We start from the raw sequence: 15163 nt of genomic DNA on the forward strand, positions 1-15163 counted from the left end.
GTAGTCTGCCAACATGGATCAATCAAGTTCACTTTAGACTGACTCGGCCTCCCATCTATATGGTTTGAAACCGACCCCAATCGCACAACACAAGACAGGTATGAGAGTAAGCCAAAACAGGGCAATATTTATTATATAACAAAAAGCGGCACAGTCCCTTTAAGGGAGAACACAAAAAACACTAGAGTCCATGAAATATGAAAACTGCGGCACTGTGCCTTTAACAGGCGAACAGGCTAAGGGACTAGGGTCACTGGAGAGAGGGGCTGGGGACGGGACAGGAATCCAACGGCGGAGGCCGGGCACGGGGACAGGGGCCCGACGGCGGAGGCCGGGCACGGGGACAGGGGCCCGACGGCGGAGGCCGGGCACGGGGATCCTCTTCGTCCCTACACCGAGTAGGGCTCTGCTGCTCTGAAAGGAATCCTCCTCCTCCTCCTCGGATGCTGCAGACGGGCAGCGCAGAGCGCAGGGGGTCCCAGGGGACCGGGGCGAGAACGCGCCATCCCCCCGTGGAATAGGGAGCGATGGCGAGCCGGGGTCCGAGGGAGAACACGCCATCCCCCCGTGGAATAGGGAGCGATGGCGAGCCGGGGTCCGAGGGAGAACACGCCATCCCCCCGTGGAATAGGGAGCGATGGCGAGCCGGGGTCCGAGGGAGAACACGCCATCCCCCCGTGGAATAGGGAGCGATGGCGAGCCGGGTTGACGTCTGGAGTGGGAACACTGGAGTCCTCCCGTAGAGAATTAGAGAGCGAAGGCGGTGTCCCACTCCAGGCGACAGGTGGTGAAGGCTGGCACGTCGTCTCACGCCGGAGACGCGGCAGGTGATGGTAGCAACAAGATGGCACGACCAGGGGAGGAAACTAACTTTTTTTTTTTTAAACTTTGACCAGTCAGCTGGTTCTTTTCGCGTTTATCGCTTTTTCTGGTCAAGTCTGACCGACAGAAACAGGTTGAATGGGAGTATAGATGGGGGGAAAGACACTCTGAGAAAATACGGCTAGTCCGGGAGTCGAACTCGCTACCCCAGATCTGTGACACGCACGGTTGTCCCCGACGCCGAAATAGCGTTCGAGGTACACGGTGAGCTACTGGAGCTCCCCCGGGAAACTAACTTTTTGGCTTACCAGCCAACTGGCGAGTATCTGATTTTTTTTACCAGACAAACTGATTTTTTACCAGCCAAAAAAAATCGCTAATTGTGATAATTACTTCTTTGTACGTCTTCATCTAAATTGATTTTCAATCATTGTAAAAATCACACCGTGTCTCTACTCTTTAAAATATTTATTAGCATAAAACATTAATAACAGTCTCTACTCTTCACAATATTAGCATACAACATGTATTAATCACACTGTCTCTACTCTTCAAAATATTAGGATATCACATATTAACATGAAAGAGGGAACTATTCTGGACTGGGTTGGGCTGAACTAGGCAGTGAAAGATGCTGGGCTGGGCTGGACTAGGTTGGACTGGGTTGGGCTGGTCTAGGTTGGACTGAGTTGGGCAGTGAAAGAACCAAGCATTTCACTGTAATGTAATAGCTAAATAAAACAACTTGACTTGTTACATTTGCACTCTGGTTGTATGCCAAATGTATTCTGGTTGTACTGTACTTGTGCTATAAGATGACAATACATTGGAACCGAATCGACAACGCTAGGGGTTCAGCAAATGTATTCTGAATGCCAAGTATGACAACATCACCGTTGTGAAGGGCATATGGGCGAGTGGTGATATGAGGGGAAACCCGGTAATAATAAAATGTCACTCGGCTGCATTTAAGCAAAGCCGCTCAGTATAGTCCACTATGTTGAACGCGCGTTATGGTAGCTTGTTACATGCTAGGTAGCTAGCCGGCTAATGCTGGTTGACTTGTCATTCTCATCCGACTCGAAGGAGACGTGTCGTGTGCTGTTGTTCGCCCCCATGTCAGACCGCACTGATATCCGAAAGCGACGACTCTACATGCAATTATTTTCATCCACTGATGTGTTTTTGTCTAAGTTTGTCTACGTTGTCAAGCCGGTGGCAGGAGTCTGTAGGTCCGCGCGCAGTGATCTGTCCACTTCCCCTAGATGGGCGGCATCTTCTAGAAAATGAGTGTTCATTGGAGGAGCTTAGAGCGCATCTGTACAACGATGATGTTCATTGGTTATAGTTGGATTATTATGAGGCGCAAATGGGAGGAATCAAGGGGGGAGTCAGAGTTCGGCTTGTGCCAGTGAGCGAATCAGCAGATTGCAGAATGATTTTTTTGTTTTGTTTTGTAATTACTAGTACTCGCCAGACTGGCGAGTGCTCTTCATGAATTACTCGCCAAACGTAAAAAATACTCGCATTTGGCGAGTAAAGTGGCCTAATTTCCTCCCCTGGGCACGACGTCTGGAGTGAGAACAAAGGGATCCTCCCGTGGAAGTATAGAGAGCGAAGACGATGTCCCACTCCAGGAAACGGCAGTAGATGGTAACGTACAGAACCCGCGTACAGAACACAGAACGACCCGACCAGGACTGGAGGGGAGTCTGCAACCTAAGTACTCTCCCTAGCTGATCGCAAACTCCCAACAGGTGCGTGAAGGTAGAGGAACAAGAATGTCCAAAGGTGGGGGCTGGTGAAGAGTAGGAGACAGGGAAAAGTCCTTGCAAGGGTGGGGGCTGGTGAAGAGTAGGAGACAGGGAAAAGTCCTCGCAAGGGTGGGGGCTGTTGAGGAGAGTAGACAGGGAAAAAGGTCCAGGGACAGGCGAATCCTCACACCCTGATACAAACACAGCTCTCATCACTAGACTAAGACACCCACCCTGATACAAACACAGCTCTCACCACTAGACTAAGACACCCACCCTGATACAAACACAGCTCTCACCACTAGACTAAGCCACCCACCCTGATACAAACACAGCTCTCACCACTAGACTAAGACACCCACCCTGATACAAACACAGCTCTCACCACTAGACTAAGACACCCACCCTGATACAAACACAGCTCTCACCACTAGACTAAGCCACCCACCCTGATACAATCACAGCTCTGACCACTAGACTAAGACACCCACCCTGATACAAACACAGCTCTCACCACTAGACTAAGACACCCACCCTGATACAAACACAGCTCTCACCACTAGACTAAGACACCCACCCTGATACAAACACAGCTCTCACCACTAGACTAAGACACCCACCCTGATACAAACACAGCTCTCACCACTAGACTAAGACACCCACCCTGATACAAACACAGCTCTCACCACTAGACTAAGACACCCACCCTGATACAAACACAGCTCTCACCACTAGACAAACACCCACCCACCCTGATACAAACACAGCTCTCACCACTAGACTAAGACACCCACCCACCCTGATACAAACACAGCTCTCACCACTAGACTAAGACACCCACCCACCCTGATACAAACACAGCTCTCACCACTAGACTAAGACACCCACCCTGATACAAACACAGCTCTTACCTCTAGACTAAGACACCCACTGTTGTGAAGGGCCAGATTAAACCGAATATATATATTTATTTATATATATATATTTAATTGTATTTGTATATTCTCTAATATTCCCTGATATCCCTTGTATATTCCTTGTACAATATGCATTGAATATCCATTCTAGCCTACTGAACATCCCATAATAGTCTCCATTCTACTATTGGTCGAGACCTTGGTGCCAGGCTGCCATACCCCTCAGACCCAGTTCAAACGTACCGCTCCACATGTACGAACAAGTCCTAGTTCCGCGTAGGAATCTGGCTACCGCACCACTAATGGGACTATTTGTTCATAGTGCGTATATATACTGCGCTACTAAAGTAGGACTTTCTTTTCAGTCCAGTTTCTTACCCTCCAATAGAGTCACAGACGTAAAGCCTCCCCGCGACGCCACGTGTGGGAGTAAGGCCAAGTTCGCCTACCATCGGTATTGAGACATCGTGTATATTAATATTTGAATAGTCATATTTGGCACTATATCGTCGAGTTGGACGTAGTCTATTAAGCTAATAATAGTCTGTTAATATATAGTGCTTCGTGCGGTGAGAATACTACCGTAGTCAGTACCCCATCGTTTCGGGCAGAGAACTGGCTGCTTACCCAGGGTGGTTGACCCCATGTGAAGCTGCACCCGAGGAGCCCCAGAGCCGACGAGCGAGTGGACCTGTATACCGGATTATTCTACCGACGACAGCCCGCCTTCCCAGGCACGGATTATGCTTTGTATACTTTGATTATTCCATGGATAAAGACCCCCGACACTGCCGTGTGTTGGAACCCCCCCCCTGGAGAGGACGCAAGGTGAGGAGACGCTCTGCAAGACGAGGTCGCTTCACGTCTCTCCCCCGTGGACCGGAGAGAGCCGGCCCACAAAGAGTCCACCTGCTTTCATCTGTGGTCCAAGGATCGCCGGCGCATTGAACGGCACTACAGTGGGTTCACCTGGGATACCCTTGGCCGGACGAGGCAGCCGGATTCTACCCCCCCCCCCTCCTACTCCTGTCGGCTTACAAGCGACCGGATTAACCCCCCCCTTAGTGTATCCAGTCTTATAATCATTAAAGTATCATCGCTATTATTCCTTAACTATTCCAGGTCGTATATTTACCACCTGCGCCATCAGAGATTGGACATTCTCTATTGATATACCGACGAATACTCTTTGCCATAAAAGTGCATACTATTTCAATTCATAAATGTAATTAAGTGATTAAGTGCTTGCTCTACACACCATTGCTGTGTAGTAATAAACGCATACTTCGACTTCGTACATTTGTGTTGCATCCGTTTCATCTACGTGAGAGTGTTTATGATAATATATTTATGCCGTGTACTGGGTGGCCGAATATTAAGTACAAAGGTAGTGGTAGTAAGTATCATATCTAGTAATACAGTCAGGGAATTGTACCCCTCAGTTACAATTGGTCCTTCGAGCCGGATGGTAATCAGTGTAATATTAATATAGTGTTATTAATATTGAAATGGCCTATGATGAACACTCCACGAAACGATCCTCCTAACCAACGCCCGCAGCGCGAACGACGGCTCCCTCAGTACTTAGAGGCTTACGCTGTCAGTCAACAACCTAGTCTTCTACTAACAGTAAACGCGGTAAAACTAGAAAGTAAAAGTATGTCTAACCCCAACGCCCAGACTACCCCGACCATAGAGGCCCCTACGGGCTCTAATGTAACTGACCAAGTTCACGGTGGGGACCAGTGGGAACCAGACATGACTTCACACCCCGCCAGTACTGAAGAAGTAGTCCCCGATGAGTCCCGGGAGGAATACAACGCTACCGAGAGAGAACTCGGCACGGAAGAAGACGGGGAGAGCACCGTGGAGATAGAGCTCCAAGGCTCCGCAAGGAGTACCCAGAGGGAAGGCTCCCCTATACAACCGCCTTCTCCCAGCGAGGCAGAGAGGACCCTACAGCAGGCCTTCCTCATCAGCCTGAACGCCGCTGCTGAACGCGACCGACTGCAGATCCAGCAGCGAAGCGAGCACGAGCAGATACGTCTAGAAATAAGACGCATTCAGATGGAAGAGAATGTGGCCCGAGAACGAGCCGGTGCTCAACGGGACGCAGCGCGCGACAGACAGCAGTTGCAACTAATAGAACAGCTGATCAGACGGACAACACCCTCTCCCTCCGCCAGAGGCTCCAGGAACTCGTCTAGACACACCTCCAGGGCGGCATCCCCTAGCCGAGTAAACAACCCTGAACTTGACCAACAGACGAGGTCTATACCCCCCACAGACCACCTCCCCCCACCGGTCCAAGCGAGACCTAGCAACCGGGAAGGAGCAGCATATCCTGTGGAGAGGCTAAACCAGAGACTACAAGCACTGGATGACCTAACTGAAGACGAAGAGGAAGAGGAGGAGAACCACGCCCGAAGACAGCACAGTACTCTACCAGACCAGGAGGTCCGGTACAGCCCAGGCTATACCCCCGCGGAGCTGCGCTACAGACCCCCGACTCTATACACGGGTGAGCACGACGCACGACCCGCACCGAGGAACAGCACCTGGACAAGCGGGCCATGGTACACTGCCGGTACCAGCCCATACCAAGGAGCGGGAGGAGACTCGCCTAGGAGGCCTCTCCCCCAACGCTCGCCGATGTATCCACAGTCAGCGTCATACATTGGCACGCCTATGGTACCCGACTTCACCCAAGAGAACCGGGCCCAGTATACAGAACTCCGCATGTGTCTGGAGACCATGTTGGTGGATGTATTGGATGAACGCCACAAATACGCCATCCTACTGAAGCACTTAAAGGTACCCCGCGCACATAATATAGCGCTCGCCTACGCGACTTCCACCACCCCATACACAGCAGCGCTGGTAGCATTGGACCAGAGGTATGGGCGCATATGGGATTACGTGATCCAGGAGATCCGACACATCGACCGCTTACCCCCAGCAATAGACAATCGAGCACTGGACGACCTGTCCATCAGAGTGCAGTCCCTGGTAGGGATGTTGGGAGCGCAAAGAGAGAAGGGGAGGCATGAACTTTACGCCAACTCAAATGTGGAAAGGATTCTGGAGAAGCTGCCGCCCGCTCGTCAGGAGCGCTTTAGGCGGCAGAGGGACCACAGAGACCCGAATGGCCCCGAACCGAACCTCCTCGATCTAGCAGACTTCCTGGCGAGAGAAGTCAGCAGCCTACGGCTAGATACATTCGGACGGAGCACCCCTGGCTCCAGAGAAGGAACCAGACGACTAAATGATGGAAGAAGATCGGTGACTGTGATGCACCAATCGGAGTCAGTACCGAGCAGCAGGAGCCACAGTACCCCCTCCAGAACGGAGAAGTGGAAGATAGTGTGCCCCTACTGTGAGAAAGAACACTGGCTAGCGCAATGTGACTCCTTCCCCAAGCTGAACGCGGAGGAAGCAGGTCAATGGATAAAGTCCAACAAGCGCTGTTTTCGCTGTGCGCGCTCACACATGGCAGCCGAATGCCGCTTAAAGAAAAGGTGCACCAAGTGCGATGGAGCCCATCTGGACATACTTCACGACAGTAACAGACGGCGCCCTTCACCTGCACCATCCAGCCGCAAAGCGAGCGTCATGTACATCGATCCCGCCAGCAGCAGTGGAGCCCGAGTACTCCTAAAAGTAGTGCGTGTGACACTAAGCTACCAGAATAAAGTCCTGGACACTTACGCCGTCCTTGATGACGGGTCAGAGAAGACCCTGCTGCTCGCCTCCGCTGCGGCCCAGCTAGGGCTGCGGGGAAGCGAAACCCAAATGACAATTCGGACAATAAGACGAGATTTGAAGACGATAAAGGGCGAGAATGTCTCATTCTCTATCGCAGCAAGCGGCCAGCCTGAGCGACGGTACCAGATTGCAGACGCTTTCACCAGCCAAGAAATAGGACTGTCGCGGTACACATACCCCGTCGCCAAGCTGATGGAGAAATATGCACATCTGCGCAAGTTACCGATCCCGCTCATAGACAATGCTATGCCGACCCTGTTGATAGGCTCCGACCATGCAGACCTCATTGTCCCGATAGACTGGGTTCATACCGGACCCCGAGGCTGTCCTGCAGCAGTCGAGACCCGTTTGGGATGGACTCTCCAAGGCCCGCTCGCCAAATCTCTCAACCGAAGTACAGCCACTAGATGTCTCCACTCCCGAGTCACAGAGGGAGAAACCGCACTCCTGCAACACGTAGAGCGGCTATGGACCTTGGAACAAATGCCCTTTAAGAACGGAAAGAAAGACATTCGCTCTAAAGATGACATTTACGCCATTCACCTCCTCGAGACAGGGACCAAGAGAGTCCCGGTCAACGGCGTGTTGAGATACGCCACGCCACTCCTGCGGCGAGAAGGAATGCCTACTTTCCACGCCAAGACAGACGCCACAGAACGGTACCTGCTGAACACGGAGCGGCGCTTAGCCAAGAACCCCGCCCAAGAGAGTGTATACCGCGCTGAGATTGAGAAGCTCATCACAGCGGGACACGTCACAAAGATAGCATTAAAGAGGCTGACCAGACCACTGAATCGTGGTACGTGCCCCACCACAAGGTCCATCACAACGGTAAAGACCGCATAGTATTTAACTGCAGCTACCAGATCGGATCCCAAAATCTAAATAAAGAGTTACTGCCCGGTCCCACACTCGGCCCCTCCCTACTCGGCGTTCTACTCCGCTTCCGCCAGGAAAAGGTGGCCATCAGCGGGGACATTAAAGGAATGTTCCTGCAGGTGAGATTAGTAGAGGCGGACAAGCCCCTGTTACGGTTCCTATGGAGAGAGAAGCCAGGAGATGAGCACCCAGCCATCTACCAATGGGAAGTCCTCCCCTTCGGAACGACGTGCAGCCCCTGCTGTGCTACATTTGCACTACAGAAACATGTAGCAGAGGACCCAGCAGCGGACGAAGAGGTCCGACACAGCGTAAAGAACAGCTTCTACGTAGACAACTGTCTACAAAGCCTTTCAACCCAAGAAGAAGCCGAGGCTCTCCTGATTAAACTCCGCGCCTCATTGATCAAAGGCGGCTTTGATCTCAGGCAGTGGGCCAGCAGCGATCCGCAAGTACTGCGCAGCCTCTCCTCCGAGGACAAGGCAGCCAGCAGCGAGACCTGGATGGCTACAATCCCGGGAGAAGCCCAGGAGATGACCCTGGGATTGGTGTGGCGATTCAAAACAGATTCGCTTCACTACAGACACAAGCCCCTGACTACGGAGCAGGGAAGGCCGGCGGCGGCGCCGACCACCAGACGGAGTGTGTACACAACACTCGCCCGACAATATGACCCGCTAGGATGTATTCTACCGTACACCACCAGGGCAAAAATGATTGTACGAGCATTGTGGGACAAGGACCAGGGCTGGGACGACCCCATTCCCGCACACCTTGCATCCACCTGGAGAGAGTGGGAGATGGAGCTCCACTCACTCCCAGGCGTTAATATGCGCCGAAGCTACTTCCCACCCACGGTGAGGCCAGAGACATGTAAAATGGACTTACACGTCTTCAGTGACGCCTCAGAGGTCGCATACGGATCAGTAGCCTACTTGCGGGCCCAAGACCAGGGGGGAGAGATCTACACAGCATTTGTCCTCGCCCGCTCGAGAATAGCCCCACGCAAGCAACAATCTATCCCCCGTCTAGAGCTCTGCGCAGCCCTAGCCGGAGCGCACCTAGCCACGCTCATCCAACGTGAGCTCACCATACCGGTGTCTAGAACAATCCTGTGGTCAGATTCCACGACAGTACTCGCCTGGATCAAATCGGACTCATGCAAGTACAAAGTCTTCGTGGGAGTCAGAGTCACCGAGATTCAAGACTTAACCGAAGAGTTAACCGGAGAAACAGAGTGGCGCTACGTTGATACAAAACAGAACCCAGCTGACCCCCCTGGATGACCTCACCCGTCGCAATGTCTACAGTGACGGCCCCGCATTCCTAAGACTCCCGGAAGGACAGTGGCCCACGCCTATCCCGAGGGAAGCAAGTCCAGAGGAGGTGGAAAATAAGAAGTCTGTGTTCTGTGGATTGAGCACCGTAGCCTCCACCGACCCTAACATAGACGATTGCACGTACATAGAGAGTGCACAACAAAGAACATTCCTGCGGTACCACCCGGAGTGCAAGTCCCCCGCTGATATGTCAGCAGCTAACTACGAGGAAGCAGAATTGCTTCTACTGCAGCGAGCCCAGAGAGACTCGTTCCCCGATGAATTGGCCTGTCTACAGGGAGGAAAGCCCGTCCCATCCGACAGCAGATTAATTCATCTGGCCCCCGAGAGCGACGCTCATACCCTCATCAGAGTGGGTGGTCGCCTACGCAGAGCCCCCAATCTACCGGATGACATTAAATACCCGATCGTATTGAACAGCCGACACAAGGTCACAGAGCTGATTATAAAGAAATACGATGAGGATGTACATCACGCAGGAGCAGAAAGAGTCTTCGCGGAAATCAGACGTCGTTACTGGATCCTACAAGGAAGAGAGGCGGTACGACGCTTCCAGCGAACATGTCTAGACTGCCGCAAGTGGCGCGCGCAGCCCAGCATACCAAGGATGGCTGACCTTCCTCCATGTCGCCTCCGAATCGGTGACAAGCCATTCCACTCAACGGGTATGGACTGCTTTGGCCCGCTGCACATAAAGAAAGGAAGAGGAACCGAGAAGCGGTGGGGTATTGTATTCAAATGCATGACCACCAGAGCGATACACATCGAGCTTCTCCCGACCATGAGCACAGACTCATTCCTTATGGCCTTCCGTAGATTCACACGACCGTCTACCCTATTGTCCGATCATGGGACAAACTTCAAAGGCGGCGAAAGAGAGCTGAGAGAGAGCTTCCAAGCTATGGGCCCAGAACTTAAGACCCACCTCGCTCCAGCACAGGTTGATTTCCAATTCAACCCCCCAAACGCACCCCACTTCGGTGGCACTTGGGAACGAGAAGTGCGCTCCATAAAGACAGCCCTGTACGCAGTACTTGGGGCCCAGACTGTGGCGGAAGAAGTCCTAATGACAGTCCTCACGGAGATTGAGGGAGTACTTAACTCGAAGCCCCTCGGATATGTCTCCAGTGATGTGGCGGATATCGACCCAGTTACCCCCAACACACTCCTGATGGGGCGGCTAGATCCTGCATTACCCCAGACAATGTACCGGCCTGAAGAAGCGAACGGCCGACGAATGTGGAGGTACAGCCAAGTATTAGCCGACAAGTTTTGGAACAGTTTCCTACTGCACTACCTACCGTCTCTACAGACCCGCCAGAAGTGGGTAAAGGAGAGAGACAATTTGACAGAAGGAACAGTCGTCATGATTATTGATCAATCACTGCCCAGAGCTATGTGGCCGGCCGGCCGCGTAAGCAAAGTGATCACCGGTGCCGACGGCAAGGTCCGAGCAGCTGAAGTGCTCGTCCAGGGTCGCACTTACACCCGTCCCGTGGCGAGGCTCATAGAACTGCCTCGACTCCCAGACACAATCGATGATGACCATGACCCTACAACCCTATGACTTTATGAAGTTGACTGACCCCTACAGCAAACCCTTATGTGTAAATAGACAACGCGATTAATCTGTCTCTGTTTAACTGATTAGGTCTGGGACCTATTCAGGGGGTGGCTGTTGTGAAGGGCCAGATTAAACCGAATATATATATTTATTTATATATATATATTTAATTGTATTTGTATATTCTCTAATATTCCCTGATATCCCTTGTATATTCCTTGTACAATATGCATTGAATATCCATTCTAGCCTACTGAACATCCCATAATAGTCTCCATTCTACTATTGGTCGAGACCTTGGTGCCAGGCTGCCATACCCCTCAGACCCAGTTCAAACGTACCGCTCCACATGTACGAACAAGTCCTAGTTCCGCGTAGGAATCTGGCTACCGCACCACTAATGGGACTATTTGTTCATAGTGCGTATATATACTGCGCTACTAAAGTAGGACTTTCTTTTCAGTCCAGTTTCTTACCCTCCAATAGAGTCACAGACGTAAAGCCTCCCCGCGACGCCACGTGTGGGAGTAAGGCCAAGTTCGCCTACCATCGGTATTGAGACATCGTGTATATTAATATTTGAATAGTCATATTTGGCACTATATCGTCGAGTTGGACGTAGTCTATTAAGCTAATAATAGTCTGTTAATATATAGTGCTTCGTGCGGTGAGAATACTACCGTAGTCAGTACCCCATCGTTTCGGGCAGAGAACTGGCTGCTTACCCAGGGTGGTTGACCCCATGTGAAGCTGCACCCGAGGAGCCCCAGAGCCGACGAGCGAGTGGACCTGTATACCGGATTATTCTACCGACGACAGCCCGCCTTCCCAGGCACGGATTATGCTTTGTATACTTTGATTATTCCATGGATAAAGACCCCCGACACTGCCGTGTGTTGGAACCCCCCCCCCTGGAGAGGACGCAAGGTGAGGAGACGCTCTGCAAGACGAGGTCGCTTCACGTCTCTCCCCCGTGGACCGGAGAGAGCCGGCCCACAAAGAGTCCACCTGCTTTCATCTGTGGTCCAAGGATCGCCGGCGCATTGAACGGCACTACAGTGGGTTCACCTGGGATACCCTTGGCCGGACGAGGCAGCCGGATTCTACCCCCCCCCCCCTCCTACTCCTGTCGGCTTACAAGCGACCGGATTAACCCCCCCCTTAGTGTATCCAGTCTTATAATCATTAAAGTATCATCGCTATTATTCCTTAACTATTCCAGGTCGTATATTTACCACCTGCGCCATCAGAGATTGGACATTCTCTATTGATATACCGACGAATACTCTTTGCCATAAAAGTGCATACTATTTCAATTCATAAATGTAATTAAGTGATTAAGTGCTTGCTCTACACACCATTGCTGTGTAGTAATAAACGCATACTTCGACTTCGTACATTTGTGTTGGATCCGTTTCATCTACGTGAGAGTGTTTATGATAATATATTTATGCCGTGTACTGGGTGGCCGAATATTAAGTACAAAGGTAGTGGTAGTAAGTATCATATCTAGTAATACAGTCAGGGAATTGTACCCCTCAGTTACACCCACCCTGATACAAACACAGCTCTCACCACTAGACTAAGACACCCACCCACCCTGATACAAACACAGCTCTCATCACTAGACTAAGACACCCACCCACCCTGATACAAACACAGCTCTCACCACTAGACTAAGACACCCACCCACCCTGATACAAACACAGCTCTCACCACTAGACTAAGACACCCACCCTGATACAAACACAGCTCTCACCACTAGACTAAGACACCCACCCACCCTGATACAAACACAGCTCTCATCACTAGACTAAGACACCCACCCACCCTGATACAAACACAGCTCTCACCACTAGACTAAGACACCCACCCACCCTGATACAAACACAGCTCTCACCACTAGACTAAGACACCCACCCACCCTGATACAAACACAGCTCTCACCACTAGACTAAGACACCCACCCTGATACAAACACAGCTCTTACCTCTAGACTAAGACACCCACCCTGATACAAACACAGCTCTCACCACTAGACTAAGACACCCACCCACCCTGATACAAACACAGCTCTCACCACTAGACTTAGTTAGTTGAAGGTCACAGTGTGGTTAAGGTTATGGTTAGTTTAAGGTAACAGTGTGGTTATGGTTATGGTTAGTTTAAGGTAACAGTGTGGTTAGGTTAGGGTTAAGGTTATGGTTAGTTTAATGTAACAGTGTGGTTAGGTTAGGGTTAAGTCTTGAGGTAAAGGCACTTGCCTCCCATGTGAGCGTCCTGTGTTTGTTCCCCAGCAAGGGAACTCAAAAATGACTTATACTAAATCAATCAACATCAATATATGACTTATTTTTAATATGTACACATTGTACATTTTCATAAATATGTCAATATATTACTTATGACCAGGTCTGTAGTTAGAGGGGACTGTGTAGTCCCAAACAGGAGGTCTGCTTTTAGTCAGGCAGCCTTTTCCGTGAGAGCAGCCCACACCTGGAACAGTCTGCCAATACGGCTCAGGGAGTATCAAAGATACATTTAATTTAAATCGAACTTAAAATCATGGTTGAGAGATGGTCAAGTGTGCAACAATTTGAACTGAGGGGTTGTGATGTATTGTAATGTTTTTTTTATTTTATTTTTTATCCTCTCTTTCTCCGATTTTTCTCTTTTTCTCCCCATCCCAATTTAGTCGTTATGCCAATTATTACCTGGCTAAACTGGCATATTTACAGTAAAATGTTCCTTAATATGCACTGTCTCTGTGTTTTAAACCAATAAATACAAAATACAATATGGACCTTTTTCCTGTGGTCTATAAGTACTTTATTTACATATTTTAAGCGAGACCAGACTGGGAGGGAGCACCACACGGACAACACGGCAATTAGGGTTGTTTTGTTTTTCTTTCGATCAACTCTTTTTTATTATTATTATTATTAATGTTATAGCTTGCAGGGAGGGTAGAATTTACAGTCAGTGGTTCATCAGAGTCATAATAACACAAACACACATACCACATCGTGTATGTATAATATACATAATAATTACAACATGCTCAACTTTGCTTCAAAAACCAAAGCATGTTCGTAAAACATACAATCATAGCTCAATACCCCGACACAACACCTCAGATCTGTGTCAAGCAACGTAGCGATCGGGTTGAGACGCGCTTCTAATAAACACCACTGCATTTAACACATTTAATACACAGTTAACCGTCTGTAGTGTGGTAGTGAAAGGGTTAACCTTCTGTAGTGTGGTAGTGAAAGGGTTAAGCTACATTCTGACTGCAGGCTAAAGTGTCCCAGATCGGCTGATACAGTATGTGTCAGTGTGAACAGCACACACAATTTCACGTGGAATCTGATCTTTTCAATTCAAATGTGGGCCACTTTCATAATAATATGTGTTCCTAAATCAGATACAGGTCTGATTGGTTTTAATTAGCTGGTCTCCGCTTCAGTATTCAGCTTATATACATTCAACCATACACTGTGACTTCAGTGTCCATCTTTTTGCGTCCATCTTCTTTATTGTTCATTATCTGCGCATGCGGGTCAGTTCAGGAGCGAGACCGGGTTCACACTGTAATCTGATATTGGGCCACATTTAAAAAATAATAAAGCAAAACAAATCTGATCTGAGCAATAAATCAGAATTGAGCTTGCAGTGTGAACGTAGCCTTATAGCAGACTTGGACACTGCATTTTAACGGGACAGTACACCAGCCTAACCCTCAAAAAAGGTCAGATTTGCTGTAAGCCTACAATTTCCATACATGTATTCCAAGTAGGGATGTCCGATATTATCGGCCGATATCGGCATTAAAATGTGATATCGGAAAATATCGGTATCGGTTTAAAAAAAAAAAAAATTTTTTTTTTTTTTTTTTAAATTTCTATAACCTTTATTTACCCAGGCAAGCGAGTAAGAACAAATTCTGATTTTATTTATTGTCAAAAGTATGCATAATGTTGTGTTAATTCCACAACAAGAGATATGTAGTGTTAATTACCTGAAATTATTAAATGTTTTGGGGGGGGGGAAACCCTGCATATATCGGTATCGATTGATATCGGTTGATATCGGTATCGGAAATTAAGAGTTGGACAATAT

Source organism: Notolepis coatsorum (genome assembly GCF_963971535.1).
Source record: "Notolepis coatsorum genome assembly, chromosome: 17".
Lineage (NCBI taxonomy): Eukaryota > Metazoa > Chordata > Actinopteri > Aulopiformes > Paralepididae > Notolepis > Notolepis coatsorum.